At 35.6% G+C, this 15,228-nt stretch overlaps 1 protein-coding gene across 1 annotated transcript in view; it reads left to right on the top strand.

Annotated features, from left to right (window-relative positions):
- Lrrk (Leucine-rich repeat kinase) overlaps positions 1-15,228 on the top strand; it is a 790,764-nt gene that overhangs the window by 351,620 nt on the left and 423,916 nt on the right. The window lies entirely within an intron of this gene.

Raw genomic sequence — 15,228 nt, forward strand, 5'->3', positions numbered from 1 at the left:
GACTCCAAAGAAAAGGTGAAGATTGGTTCCAGACCTGAAATATAAGCAAAATAATGAAAAAAACAAACATTAAATTCGTTAGGATCATAAGATTTTTATTTACATTTCATGGAGAACACACATACATATAATGAATTTTAATAACTTTAAAAAAAACATATTCATTTCAGTTTGTTTGCTAAGGATTCTATAAAAAAATTATGTTATTTGCTATCAGTTTTCGAAAGTTTTCGTGAGACTGTAATATCACTAGAACTACTAGATATGGTATTATTGTCATCGACTTCCGCCTTAACTTGTGGAATTCTTCTTGTCATTATTATTATTATTCCTGACACCTCCAAGGAGTCCGAAGACTCATTGCGGGAGGACACCTACAACTGTCTCAACCACTACACCTAACCTCTACTACGAATCATCTCCATCAACGTCATCTACCGCCCACCACAACTGGTATTTTTTGTCTGTAAATCGCCTGTGTTCTGAAGGGCCAATTTTTCTGTGTGCGGGATGAAAAACCTGAGTTTCCAGGAGAAAAAACTCTGCTACCTCCGTATGAGATTGGCTAACTCACCTTCAATTGAAAAGTCCACATAAAGATTCTTCCCGTCGTGATGAGAATCGAACTTAGGCCTATTCCAATCGAAGGGCACAATATACCATCGTTCTTCCAATTGCGTTATGGAGGTGCTTAATGTCATAATGACATGAACAAAAGTGGTACTTTTGTTCATGTCTTGAACAAAAGTACCACTGGTTTTTTCAGTAGTTTTAGGCACGAACTCAGTTATTAATCGCTGTGTTGATGCTTTAGATAAGTCGGGATATAATTCTCTGTATGAAGACATTAACAACTTAAGCTCACGTGACAACCTCCCAGCACGTTTTTCATTTGGATCATGTCGGGCAAAATAATTGCGTAAATTATTGGCCAGTTTAAGACCTTCTTTAATAATATCAGCAGTAAAAGTAGGATTATCTTGATCATTATCATTAACTTCTTTGCTTTCAGGAGATTCAGAAACAATCTCCACTATTTCGTCTTCGCTAAGAAGTTTATCAATTAACAATTCTTCGATATCGGCCGACGTAAGATCATCGAATCCTTTTTCACCAATTTCACATGCCAAACTTATTATATTTGGGAGTATTCTCTTTAACACGTGGGCCAGCATGCATTCATAGTTTCTGGTCTCAATTCAGATAACGATAATCGAACCTGATCAATACAATCCATAATCGAAAATTTTTTCCACACATCCATAACTGACAGTATTTCATAATCATTTAGCTTTTCCAAATGTACTGAAATGTTCATCTGACATAATATGTTTAAAACGTCGCAATTATACCCTGATCTAGAGGTTGTAGCCATGATGTGGTATTGGCTGCAGAAAAAAAAATTGTCAGATGTTAGACGGTATTTGAATGACAAGAGGAGTCTCAAATTTAAAGTGCTTTTGATTCTTGAAAATGCACTCGGTCATCCTGCCATAGAACACTTGGCACAAAATGTTTGTGGAACCACTCAGTAAAAATATCAATGGTCACCCAAGCTTTTTTGTTGACCATCCAATGAACTGGCAATTTTTGAAAATCTACGCCTTTCATTGGCCGTGGTCGTAATGATCGATTTATGAGCAGTGGTTTTAACATCCGATCTCCTAAAGCGTTTGAACAAAATAGGAGTGTTATGTGATCCTTTACTGCTTTGAACCTACCAACAGTTTTTTGCATTTTTGATAAGTAAGTTCTGTTTGGAATTTTTTTCCATGAAGAGCATGTCTTTTAATAAACTTAGCCAGCCAACCATTGCTTGCATGAAATTCATATTTTTTCCTCAATTGAGATGAAGTATCTGGCTGCAATTTTTTAATATGTTCATAAAATCTCAATGCCGATTGCTTGATGGAATTTCTGTCAACTGGCATTCTTTTTTGTACATTATCTTCTATCTACATCACTAAAGCTTCTTTGGCCTTTTCTAGAACACCATCTCTTGCGTATGATGATAATTTCGCACTCGATTTTGTACCAGAACATATCACTTTTCTAATAGCCTCTTTATTTTTCTTTATAGATCTGACATTTGATTCACAGACTCCAAAATGCTTATCCACAGCCGTTGCACCTTCCCCAGTTTTTGAAAACGATCTAAATGAATTTTTATATCCAAGGAAACGGCTTTCCTTTTTTTTTTTTTTTTGGTTATTGGCAACATCATGTGAGGGCTGGATTAAAATCTTAGGTTAATGAAATGAAAGTTTGAAAATTACATATAGCTTACCATTTATTATTTCTTGGCAAAATTATTAATTTTATAAAGTGATTTTGATTTTGATTTCACTTAAAAAATACAAATGCGTAAAATGCAGTAACTATGTTGTCTGTTGTCTACTAAAGCACCAAATTCAAACTGCTAAGAATTGCTTTTTTATGTGCAGTCATTTATGTAATTCGGGGAATTCCCAATAAATGAAATTCGTAAGAATTTAGAATTTTCTTAATTGAAATGAGAATGCAGTTCTACAAAATTCTCAGAATTTTCTTGACTAACTTTAGGTTGGTCACGTAAAAAAAATTATTTTTGATATCCCAATTCACGTAACTCTGAATTTGCATAAAAAAAATTCGCACAAAAAGAGGTTTAGGTGTATTTTAGTTATGATGCAGACTTTAAAGTTATTATTCTTATTATACAGTTATCTCCATGGTGTCAGAAGACTCATCATGGGGCACTTATTATTCACACTCAAGCTTATTATTCATGCAATACCTATCATACATCTCTTAAACTCATTCACTGATGAATCACTCACAACTACCTCTGCCAATCCTTTCAACCCAACACTGCCCTCCAAGCAAAAAATCTAACCATACCTTACACAAATTCCATGGGTGATCCCTAATTCTTTCCCTTCTTGCCATGCACTGAAAACAGTCTTCGGTATCAATCTGATAAAACCCCTTTAATAATTTATCTGCTTCTATCATTTCTCTGCTTTTCTCCCTATCAGCTAGTTTTTGAAGCCCACAGACCTTCGATCTGTTTTCATAGGGAGTTCTATAGACCTACCACAATCGTTGTTGATTGCTTCTGGATCCTCTCTACTACTTCATCTCCACAGAATCCAGATGACCAGAATTGCATGCGATCTTATTATGAGTCCAGATGTGATCTTATTAAAACCTTATAAAGGGGAACCATAACTTCTCTATCCCTGCTTACTAACTTGTTCTTCAACAACCATGTAATCTAATGTGCTGTTTTAGCTACATTTGTAATATATCCTATAAACTTCAGCTTCCTGTCAATAATCATTCCCAAGTCCCTGGCCTCATCAGTTTCCTGCAGTTCATTCCCATAGATATAATGCACAGCTTGTGATCTCTTCTTTCCAAAGTGTATCGCCTTACACTTGACAACAGTAAATCAGCATCCACTTATCTTTTCCCATACTGCCAGTATTTATGCAGAATCTCTATATCACCTTCATTTACTATCACTCTTTCCAGTTTGGCATCGTCAGCAAACAACTGAATATTTACCATCAAGTCACTTCCTATATCATTGAGGTACAAATTAAACATCAGAGGACCATGTACTGATGAGTCCTGTGGTACACCTCTGATCACTTGCCTTCTCCTGCATTCAACTTAATAAGCCATTCTTTGATATCTTTTGTTCATCAGCCACCCTCTAATCCAAATCACAAGATTCATATCCATCTCCATTTTGTTCCAGTTTATGCAACAGAGTTCAATGTGGAATCGTATGCAATGTCTTTTCAAAGTCCAGCGGTATCACTGAGTAGTCATTTTCCTTATCCAACTCCATTGGTACTTTATTCTAAAAAAAAAAAAAAAGAATGTAGATTACTAAGGCAAAGCATACCCTTTACAAAACCATCTTGCATCTTATAAAGTATCATATCATCCTATCCTGAATTCTGTTGTTTACCAATTTCTCCAATACCTTAACCACCATTCCTGAGATATTGATTAGCCTATAATATGCTACTTCTGTCTTGGATCTTCATTTATTTTGCTCTCTTTTCACTCTTTTGGCACCTTTCCAGTATTAAGGCTTAAATTAAAAACAGCTTGATCAGAAGAGCTGATAATTCCCTTGTGCATTCTCATAATACAAGAGCTGGTATACCTTCTAATCCCATGGCCATTTTTACATTAAGTTTCAGCAGTACTGATTGGAAGCACTTCCATTTTATCTAGCTCTATTCTGCTGTCAGTACATGTCACATCTGGTATTGCAATATTGCGACCTATATGGTACATCCTTGCAAAATGTTCATTCAGTAACTCAACTATTTGTTTTTCTTCTGTTATCTTCTGACTATCAGCACTTTTTTAAGTCATCCTTCTGTAGTTATTCCTCCTTTTACTTGCTGGATAGTGAAAGAACTCCTTAGAATTTCTTCTGGCCTCATCAACTAGCTTTCTCTCATAATTTGGTTTGACATTCCTTACCATGCAGGTTACTTTTCTTGCCTGTGCTTTGTGCAACTCATGGGTTGACCACTTTGTTCTTTATACTACTTCCACATCTTTTTCTTTGTCTACAATGCTTCTTAGTCTAATATTGCTTTCTTCAAACAGCTCTTGACCACCTCCCATGAACATCTCTTCTTTTTAAATTCTTGGGCTGAAAGTTTTCTCTGTAGGTAGTTTTCGGTATTGAGACCACATTGTAATATAAAGAGTTTATTAAAAATAAACAAATTAAAACCTGACAACAGGGGTAATGATACATAAGAGTTTAACACACACAAAAAAAAGCTTATTAACGAATAATTACACATATCAGATGTGTCTTTATAACTTCATATCATCATCAAATTCCTGCTATGTATCCTCAAGGGGGGGGGGGTACAAGATATGATAGTACTACATGAAAAATTTACATTGTTACTTACTTCCTATCTACAATTTTCCTCCAAATCAGTCTGTTACCTGTCAAGACTCCAACATTATCAGATCTTATACTTCTATCTTCTAAGCCTTTTTATCATATCAATCCACCTATACCTTGGTTTTCCTCTGGGTCTTTTTCCTGCCAACTTTGCAGAGAACACTTGTTTTGCTAATCTTTCCTCTCTCATCATGTTCAACTGACCATACCACCTGAGATTAGCTCTGCTAATGCATTCCTAGTTGCTGACAATGTCAAATTCTTTCCTAATATCCTTGTTTTTAATATGATATTGAAATCGATGCCATCTGTTCATGCTCCTAATCTATCTTAGGACTCTCATATTTGCGGTCTCTAGTCTTTGGTCAAGTGTGTTACTTCTCACCAAGCTTCTCAGATCCATAAGTTAAAATTGGTTTGAACACTGTCTTGTATATAGCTAATTTAGTTTTGACTAAATGCTCTTTTATTCCCTATAAATTTATTCAGTTGACTTCCTACCATACCAGCGTTGTTGATTCTTTTGTCTATTTCCATGTTTAATTTACCATCTTCAAATTGTCCTCCCCCCATCCCCCCATGGGGCATATGCCCCATGTTGAGAAACACAGATGTAGTGCAACTACATAGTTCAGAAGGCCTGGACAGGCCGTAAGACTTTTATACCTCTGTACTTGAGCATTTCTGGTTGAATATCATCTACTCCAGCTGCCTTTACACATTTCAGGCTTTTGATGGCTTTTTCTTCTTCAACTATGGATGTATATTCCTGATTGCATGCCTGTTGAATGTTTTTATCATTGTGCAGTCATCACTGCTTGTTTCATTTAGCAATTTTTCAAAGTTCTTGATGAATTACTCCATTCATCAAGGATATCTTTTTCTCAAGTTTTCATGTCACTTTAATCATCTCTAATTCCTTTTACAGCACTCTGTCCTCCATTTATGAGCTTCTTCAACAACCTCCAGAATATCTTGCCACCTTCTTGATATATATTTTCTATGTTCTTACCAAAGTCTTTTCATGACTTTTGTTTAGCTAGTTTTACAGTGTTTAGCTTTCTTACATTTGCCTCTGTATTCTCTAAGAGCACAAGCTGACTTATTTGCTAGGAACTTTTGATATGCTTTTTTCTTTTCCTTTACTGCCTCTATAACTTCCTGTTTCCACCATCGAATTCTGAATTTTCTGTCCTTGCAGAAACACCTCACCACATGCCTCTCTGGCTGAATTAATCAGTATTTTCTTCAGATCTTGCCACTGAATCTCCAAGGTTTGGTTCCTGTTCTCAAGCTCTTTCATTTTATCTTCAATAATGTTTTTATTCAGATTATATGAACTGTATTTTCGTCTACAGTTCACATCTGAGAGCTGCTCAACCTTTATTTGCTTTAAAACTTTCTTACATGTTCTTCTTTTCAATATGAAATTCAATTTTATCCTGCTCAAGACTAAATGGTGATCACTCCCAATTTCAAATCCTCTGTATACTCTGGTGTCCTGCACCAAGGAGAAAACATCACTATTGACAATATCATAGTCAATGAGACTTTTCTTATTTCTTGCCTCTTTTCTCCATGTGAATTTGTGCACATTTTTATGTTGGAACATTTTGTTAGTAATAACCAGTCCATGTTCCTAGCAGAAATCCAACAGGTATTTGCCATTATAATTAGCTTTGCTCTTTTCTCCCAAAATATTTTTGCATGTCTGACAATCATTTCCTATTCTGCTATTTAGATCTCTAACAAGGAACAACTTTTCCTTTTTCATTGTGTTAGTTGCTTTCTGTAAAGCCTCAAAATATTCCTCCACTTCTACTTTAGTAGAACCTTCTGTGGGACCATAGGCAGAAATATATGTGCCTATAACTTCACAACTGTTAAGTTGTGAAGTTATAGGCACATTGCTAGTTGTTGATATCACATTCCAACATGCAATTCAATAACGAATGTATCATTTGTATTCTGGTTTATCAATTATTTAACAGTTGTGAAGTTATAAAAAAAAAAATCTAATATGTGAATTAATCATTAATAAGCTTTTCTTTTGTATTACTCCTGATGATGTAAGTCTTACGATTCACAAATCTTGTCGGGTTTTAATTTGTTTATTTTTAATAAACTCTTTATATTGCAATGTGGTATCAATACCGAAAAGTACCTACAGAACTGCTTAACCACAGAAACCTACTTGTACATCTGGAAGATCACAGTGAGTGCCTATGGTCTAAAGCAGTGGTCGCCAACCTCTGGGGTCGATATGACATTGTTAGGGGTCCATTGGGGATTGATAGAAAATATAAGACGTCATTGTATGGGTAATATTTAATACGGATAACTTGGATTACCTCCATGACAAAAGACATGGAGGTAACGACAATGCAATTAAGAGTGAATCGTGGGATCAGTACCTCCATCTTACAGGTCCATGAATAGGACCTGTAAGGTCATGAAAATAGTTACTGAGGCCAATCAAGTAGGTCAGAATTACATATTTACCAATAAGCGGATGTTGGTGGTTCCTGCCAGCCGGTGCAGTGGGAGCGAGATTGCAACACATGCGTGGTTCTTATTTACTGATACTTACAAGTATTCTATCCCAGTCTCATTTTACGCATCGACATACAAGTGAGCGTTAATGTTCTAAAATTCATCAACATACATATTATAATTCAATCGTTATTCATTCACGAACTAAACTTCTCAATGTTGAAGAGTTGAGCAACGCTGGTAGTAATACCAGTGATATTACTACTATTACTATCACTAGTAATATCACTGGTATTACTACCAGCGTTAGTAATACAATAATATATACTATATTATACATACAATAAACACTGTACTAGTAGCAAGGCTTATACGTTGGTTAGACATAACTGGTAATTAGTTTACGGAATTAACAACGCATATAAAGTATATTAATTATTAAAGGTAACTTTAATGAATAACTTCTATATTTCGGCAAAGTCACATTGCCATCTTCAGGAACATAAAGATATGGTATGTGCACGCAGGCACTAACGCAAAGCAAATGAGGAAGAAAGCAAAAAACTAATATTGTTCCTAAAGTCCTAATGGTGCCCTCTTGCGGGCTAATTTGGTAGTCTTGGCAGTTGGGCTGAAGTCCTCATAATGTAAGTCTCCCAAATTTGGGGTAGTTTCATGCACCCAAATTTGTTGAGGTTAGGAACGTTTTTTAGAGCTGCTGAAGATTCTTTGAATAATCTTTCCTATTTAAACTTGCTGCGACGAATTATTTTTGTTTTCTTCCAACGAATTTTATGGTGGGTATCTAAGGCATGGTCTGCCAGCCCAGAGCGGCCTATTTGGCCACATGGCTCAGACACACGCCACTCCTTCCTAACACACTTAAACAACCAACACCCCAGAGTCCAGTTCACCTTAGAAAAAGAGGAAAACAACACCCTCCCCTTCCTAGACACTTTAATCACCCGCCAGCTTGATGGATCTTTGGTTTTCTCTGTTTACAGAAAACCCACCCATACTGGCAGATACATTCACCAGCAATCCCTTCCCCCTCACAACAATATGGGGTTATAAAAACACTGTATAACAGGGTAAAATTAATCTGCTCAGATGACAAAGCCCTGACTACTGAACTAAACCACATCCTCAACACTTTCTTAGCCGATGGCTATAACCCCAAAAAAATCCAAAAAATACTAAAACCAGTAAACCACAACCCCTTCTCCCCTCCACAATAAAGATTACGCCAAGTCTATCACCATCCTCTACATCCAGAGCACCTCTGAGAAAATAACCAATATCCTCAAAAAATATGACCTTACTTCCTGTTACAGACCATATAAAAAGTTGGCATCCCTTATCCGCTCTACCAAAGACCAACCACTTCCCCTAGACCTACCTGGTGTATACCAGGTCCCTTGCAGCTGCAAATTGTCCTACTTTGGCCAAACAGGCAGAACAACAAATATCAGGAATTCAGAACACAAAGACTACATCCGGTTTCACCAGTACATCCGCACTGGGCTGGCAGACCATGCCTTAGATACCCACCATAAAATTCGTTGGAAGAAAACAAAAATAATTCGTCGCAGCAAGTTTAAATACGAAAGATTATTCAAAGAATCTTCAGCAGCCCTAAAAAACGTTCCGAACCTCAACAAATTTGGGTGCATGAAACTACCCCAAATTTGTGAGACTTACATTATGAGAACTTCAGCCCAACTGCCAAGACTACCAAATTAGCCTGCAAGAGGGCACCATTAGGACTTTAGGAACAATACTAGTTTCTTGCTTTCTTCCTCATTTGCTTTGTGTTAGTGCCTGCGTGCACATACCATATCTTTATGTTCCTGAAGATGGCAACGTGACTTTGCCGAAATATAGAAGTTATTCATTAAAGTTACCTTTAATTAATATACTTTATATGCGTTGTTAATTCCGTAAACTAATTACCAGTTAATAAACACTGTAACTATAAAATAAGCAATCTAAAAACTCACATAAGCATCTTTTTTTGTTTGTCCTATTATAATTACATAATAGTAAAATATAGGGGGTCGATAAAAAGTCAAGAAACTCTTGAAGGAGTCGACGGGCAAATAACTTTGGCGACCCCTAGTCTAAAGTAACACAATTAAAAAAATTATGCATTAAACAAGAATTTCATCAACTGATTAAAGTTTCTGATTTGATTCAGGGGCAGTGATATTGTACCTATTTCATTAGAATTAAACATGCATTCCATTCAGCTAAAGCAAATAGAATCTACAGAAAAACAGATCTAGCTATCTTAAGACACGTGATACCACAGAATGTGATAGCAACAACTGGCAATGTTCCAACACACATATAATATTGAATGTATCATTTGTCTTCTGGTTTATCAATTATTTAACAATTGTGAAGTTATAAAAGACATCTGATATGTGTAATTAATCGTTAATAAGCTTTTGTTGTGTAAAACATTTATGTACCATTACCCCTGATGATGTAAGTCTTATGACGCATGAAACTTGTCAGGTTTTAATTTGTTTATTTTTAATAAACTCTTTATATTAAAATATGATCTAATACTAAAAACTACCTACAGAACTGCTTAACAACAGAAATCTACATGTACATCTGAAAGTTTTCTCCTCAGCTTTTCATAATCATCTGCTTTGCAATTCCACATATATCCCTTCTTAACAGAAAATTCTGTATGTCTGGCAGTCTCCCAGATCAAGACTACACAATCACTTTTCTGAAGTGGTTGCTGTTAAGCTCTCTAATGCTATGCCACATTTAGCACTATGAAATCTCTTGTTTTCTCAATAAATACTGTCTCAGGTAATTATCTCTCAGCAGCTGTATAAATTCCATTTCCTTCTCTCCTTATGCCATTTCTGCTCTCAATCTATGTCCCCATAGTTGAAATCCCTCCATAATAATTACTCAGTGTGCACTTGTGCTAATTTGGATTATAGGAGCAACCAAGTATATATTTTGTTGTGTTGACCTCTGTCTCATATGAAATAGCCTGAAATGAACTGCTCTGCATCTTTGTCCTCTACTTTACTTCACTTCATCTCATATGTACTTTACTCTGTTTGGCTTCAATTCATTTTACTTCATATGTACTTCACTCTTTTTTTTTTGGCTTCAGTTCACTTTATATGTACTTTTTTTTGGCTGTGAATACACCTTTTATCTTGCATATTTTCTTTTGTAATGTCAAATTTTTATGACATTATTGATTTTTTACTGTCTTCTAAAGCCGTAATAGCCATAAAAATGTCAGAGAATAGGGGGGGGGGGTAGGTTTGCTAGTGATAGCAGAAGAAATGAAGCCAAAAATAGTGAAGTACATTTCGCTTCATATGTATTCTTGAATTCTACATATAAGAAATGCAGATCTGAATGCAATGCAAATTTACTAGACTTTTTGTCATGAAAAATCAAGTGTTTAGATTAAGGTTTGAAGTTTAACATCCTCCCAAAAGGTCTTGTGGCTGTTACTTTCATGTTCTGTAAAGCTTGGCTTATAATGTTTATTTAGTTCAATATAGGATTGGTATTGAGAAATATGTATGTGATGGTGTGGCCAGTTTGTCCAAAATAGGATAAGTGGCATTTACAGGGAAGTAGATAGACTCCAGATTGTAATTGTGATTGTACTTTATCTTTTGGAGAAAGATAAAGGAACCTGATTTGGTTAATGGATTTGTATTCGATTGTAAGATGAAATTTCTTTAGGATGTGCACATGTTCAGAGGTGCTTTGAAGATAAGGAATGGATATCTTATCACATTCAGCACTTCTTGTAGAATTAGAATCCATTGTCTAATGGATTTCACTCTATCAAATATGCGATGCGATATTCATAGAAAAAAGAAGGGAGGGGGAATTCAGCCTATCCTGCTTCTGTTTTTTCCATTTTTGTTCTACAGTGTTGATTCTAATTATCCATACGCATACTGGAGATGCATAATATATTCAGATTCACCAAGTTTTCTACAGGCAAGATGTCTAGAGCAGCAGTAGCATCCAAGAATTTCCAATTCAGCATGTTCTCTATTGGTTATGGAAGCAACACTTGGGTTTCTGTTTCTGTTGGATTTGAAGGCACATTGGGATTAGAGAAATGAGGCTGTGGGTGAGTTGACTTGAGCTAGGCCAACTCATTTCTCAAGCTTTTACCATCTGCCATACTCCGATTACAAGCAGATCATAAGACAGAAACTTTTATCCCAGTGGCAGTCATCATGGAATAGCAAGACCAATAATAAGCTCTATCAAATCAAGCCTGAAATTAAATATGGCCTTCAAGTATATGCAGGAATCATAGAAAAGTAGTTATTCTTGCTCAATTCAGTAGCCATGTGTCTCCATATGCCATAATCATCTTACACACTCCTTCCTCTCAAGGGGTGATAATGCCTATGCGTGAGTTGTGCGAAACCAGACTAACTATCATACATATTTTAATCAACTGCCCTCATTTTGCAGTGAAGTCATTATTTTAGGCACATTCATAATCTATATGAACCCTATACACCCAGGCAGATTCTGTCTGATTTATCAAGTGCCACTCGCCACTCCAGTTTTTAAATTTGTCCAGAGCATCAGTGTGTCAGTGTGTACCATCTTATATAAATTAGGTGCATATTTATTTTATTAGTTTAATTTATTGTATATATATTCTTTTAAAAACTGTTTTTTATTATTAATGTTTTATGAATTTTTCTAAATTTTTATACTCATTTTTACATCTATTTTCTACACACCTTTTACATTTGTTTTTCTACATTGATTTTTGTATCTGTTTATTACCTTGTGTACTGCTGAGGCATGTTACATTTGTTTTTATATACAATTTTTCTACCTATATTTATACAGCTTTTCATATTGAAAAGAATAACATCTAAGAAAGTTTTAAAGCGAATAAAAGTTGAGCAGCTCTCAGATGTGAACTGTAGACTAAAATACAGAAAGATTATTGAAAAGAAAATGAAAGAATTTGAGAACAGGAATCAAACCTTGGAGATTCAGTGGCAAACTCTGAAGAAAACATTGATTGATTCTGCCAGAGAGGCATGTGGTGAGGTTGTGTGCAAGGATAAAAAAATCAGAACTCCCTGGTGGACACAGGAAGTTAAAGAGACAGTGAAGGAAAAGAAGAAAGCATATCAAAAGTTCCTGGAAAATAAGTCAGCTTTTACTCTTACAGAATAGAGAGACAAATGTAAGAAAGCTAAACAGTGTGTAAAACTAGCTAAACAAAAGTCATGGGAGGACTTTGGCAAGAATATAGAAAATAAATATCAAGAAGGTGGCAAAATATTCTGGAGGTTGTTGAAGAAGCTTAGGAATGGAGGAAAGAGTGCTGTAAAAGGAGTTAGAGATGATAAAGGTGACATGAAAACCGAAGAAAAAGATATCCTTGAAGTATGGAGTAATTACTTTGAAAAACTGCTAAATGAAACAAGCAGTGATGACAGCACAGTGATAAAAAAACACTGACCAGGCATGCAGTCAGGAATACATATCCATACTTGAAGTAGAAAAAGCCATCAAAGGCTTGAAATGTGGAAAGGCAGCAGGAGTAGATGATATTCGACCAGAAATGCTGAAGTATGGTGGTATAAAAGTCTTACAGTGGCTGCACTGCATAGTTCAGAAAGCCTGGACAGAGGGACGAATTCCCGATGATTGGAGTAGAGTTCTCATAGTACCCATATATAAAAAGGGAAATAAAACTGAATGTGAGAATTACAGAGGTATTTCCCTACTGAGTGTTCCTGGCAAGATCTATGCAAGTATACTTGAGAAATGGTTGAGAAGAATTGTGGAAGAAAAGTTTGGTGAAGAACAAGCTGGATTCAGGCCAAATATAGGCTGTCAGGATCAGATCTTCACTTTACGACAAATAGTCGAGAAAGCATGGGAATACAACAAAGATCTGTATTTAAGTTTTGTCGATTTGGAAAAGGCATATGACAAGGTGCCAAGAGAGAAGCTATTCAATACGCTGCAGTTATATGGTGTCAATGGGGCATTATATCAAGCAATAGGCAGAATCATTGAAAATGTCAACTGTGTTGTGAATGGAGAACCTGTGGAACAAGTAAAACATTTCAGCTACTTAGGCACGATTTTTACTGAAGATGGTAAATTAAATATAGAAATAGACAACAGAATCAGCAAAGCTGGTATGGTGGGAAGTCAATTGAATAAATTCATATGGAATAAGAAAGAAATTAGTCGGAACACTAAATTAGCTGTATACAAGACAGTGTTCACACCAGTTTTAACTTATGGATCTGAGAGTTGGGTCAGAAGTAAAACACTTGACCAAAGACTAGAGACCGCAGAAATGAGAGTCCTGAGAATGATTAGAGGCGTGAACAGATGGCATCAATGGCAATATCATATTAAAAATGAGGATATTAGGAAAGAACTTGACATTGTCAGCATCCAGGAATGCGTTAGCAGAGCTAATCTCAGGTGGTATGGTCACTTATATAGAATGGGAGAGGAAAGATTAGCAAAACAAGTGTTCTCTGCCAGGTTGGCAGGAAAATGACCCAGAGGAAGACCAAGATATAGGTGGATTGATACGGTACAAAGTGCCTTAGATGATAGAAATATAAGATCTGATAATGTTGGAGTCTTGACAAGTAACAGACTTATTTGGAGGAAAATTGTAGATAGGAAGTTAGTAATGATGTAATTTTTTCATGTAGTACTGTCATATCCTGTACACCCCCTTGAGGGTACATGGCAGGAATTTGATGATGATGATATATATATACAGCTCTTTTTATGTGCTTTTGTGCTGGTGTAGCATGTCTATAGCTGTCATTATGCCATTAAACCCAAAACAAACAAACAATTCATATCATTTGAAGACAGACCATAAATCCTATCCAAAGGTATGACAACAGTCCACTGCATTCCTCTTCTTTGTTCAACAAATCTTGTAGTACACAGTCATTACAAGCTTGAAGATCTTCTATAACCAGTCTGAAACACCTCTTGTCATTTTTCAGTAAGTTGAGGGTAACATGGTGAATATTTGGTGCTACCAAAATTCAGTCTTTACTTATTTCAATCAAGAAAGTTCATGCTTTTCTTCTTCTTACCTTTGATAATACACAGATCTCCATATAAGGGCACATTGTTCTTCTTCAGCTGATCAATGAAAGGATTTATATATAACTGATGGATTGTACATAAATAGATTTAGAGTTAGGTCTCTGGAGAAAATATTGTTTATTGAGAGAATGGAAATGCAAAATCCGAAAAAAAACTTGAACTTTCATTAGTGGCACCCTTGAGATGAGTGAGTGAGAGAATGGGATTCATTGAAAAATACTGATTGTAGTTTATTAGGTCTTAAATAGGCTATTGATTACCAGATGTATGAATAGTAGTTGTGTACCTGAGGGACACACATAAGTACTCATAGTTGATGTATAAAATTCCAAAAGCTTTAATAATAAGGATGAGGAAGTTTTAACATTGGTTAATTTATTTTATTTAAAAATTATTGTAAGGGGGATTATTGCTGTTGATAAAGACTTTTGACAGCAGAATAGGAGTTCAGCAAGCAGGGCAAAGTATATAGTTAATTGTTACTATAGATGCCATGAGTTCAAAGGAAGGTGTAAATGACATGCATCAGCAGATTAACACAGTGAGTGTAGGACATATAATTGTTATGAGGACTTCAGCCATGGGGACACAAATTGGAAGAGGAAAGGACAAAAGTATTAGTAGCAGATTAGCTCAGGAAGTAAAAATATTGTTTTCAGTCTCTGTGG

Source organism: Typopeltis vanoorti, chromosome 19, assembly GCF_054136105.1.
Source record: "Typopeltis vanoorti isolate ZY-2024b chromosome 19, IOZ_Tvanoo_1.0, whole genome shotgun sequence".
NCBI classification, from domain to species: Eukaryota; Metazoa; Arthropoda; class Arachnida; order Uropygi; family Thelyphonidae; genus Typopeltis; species Typopeltis vanoorti.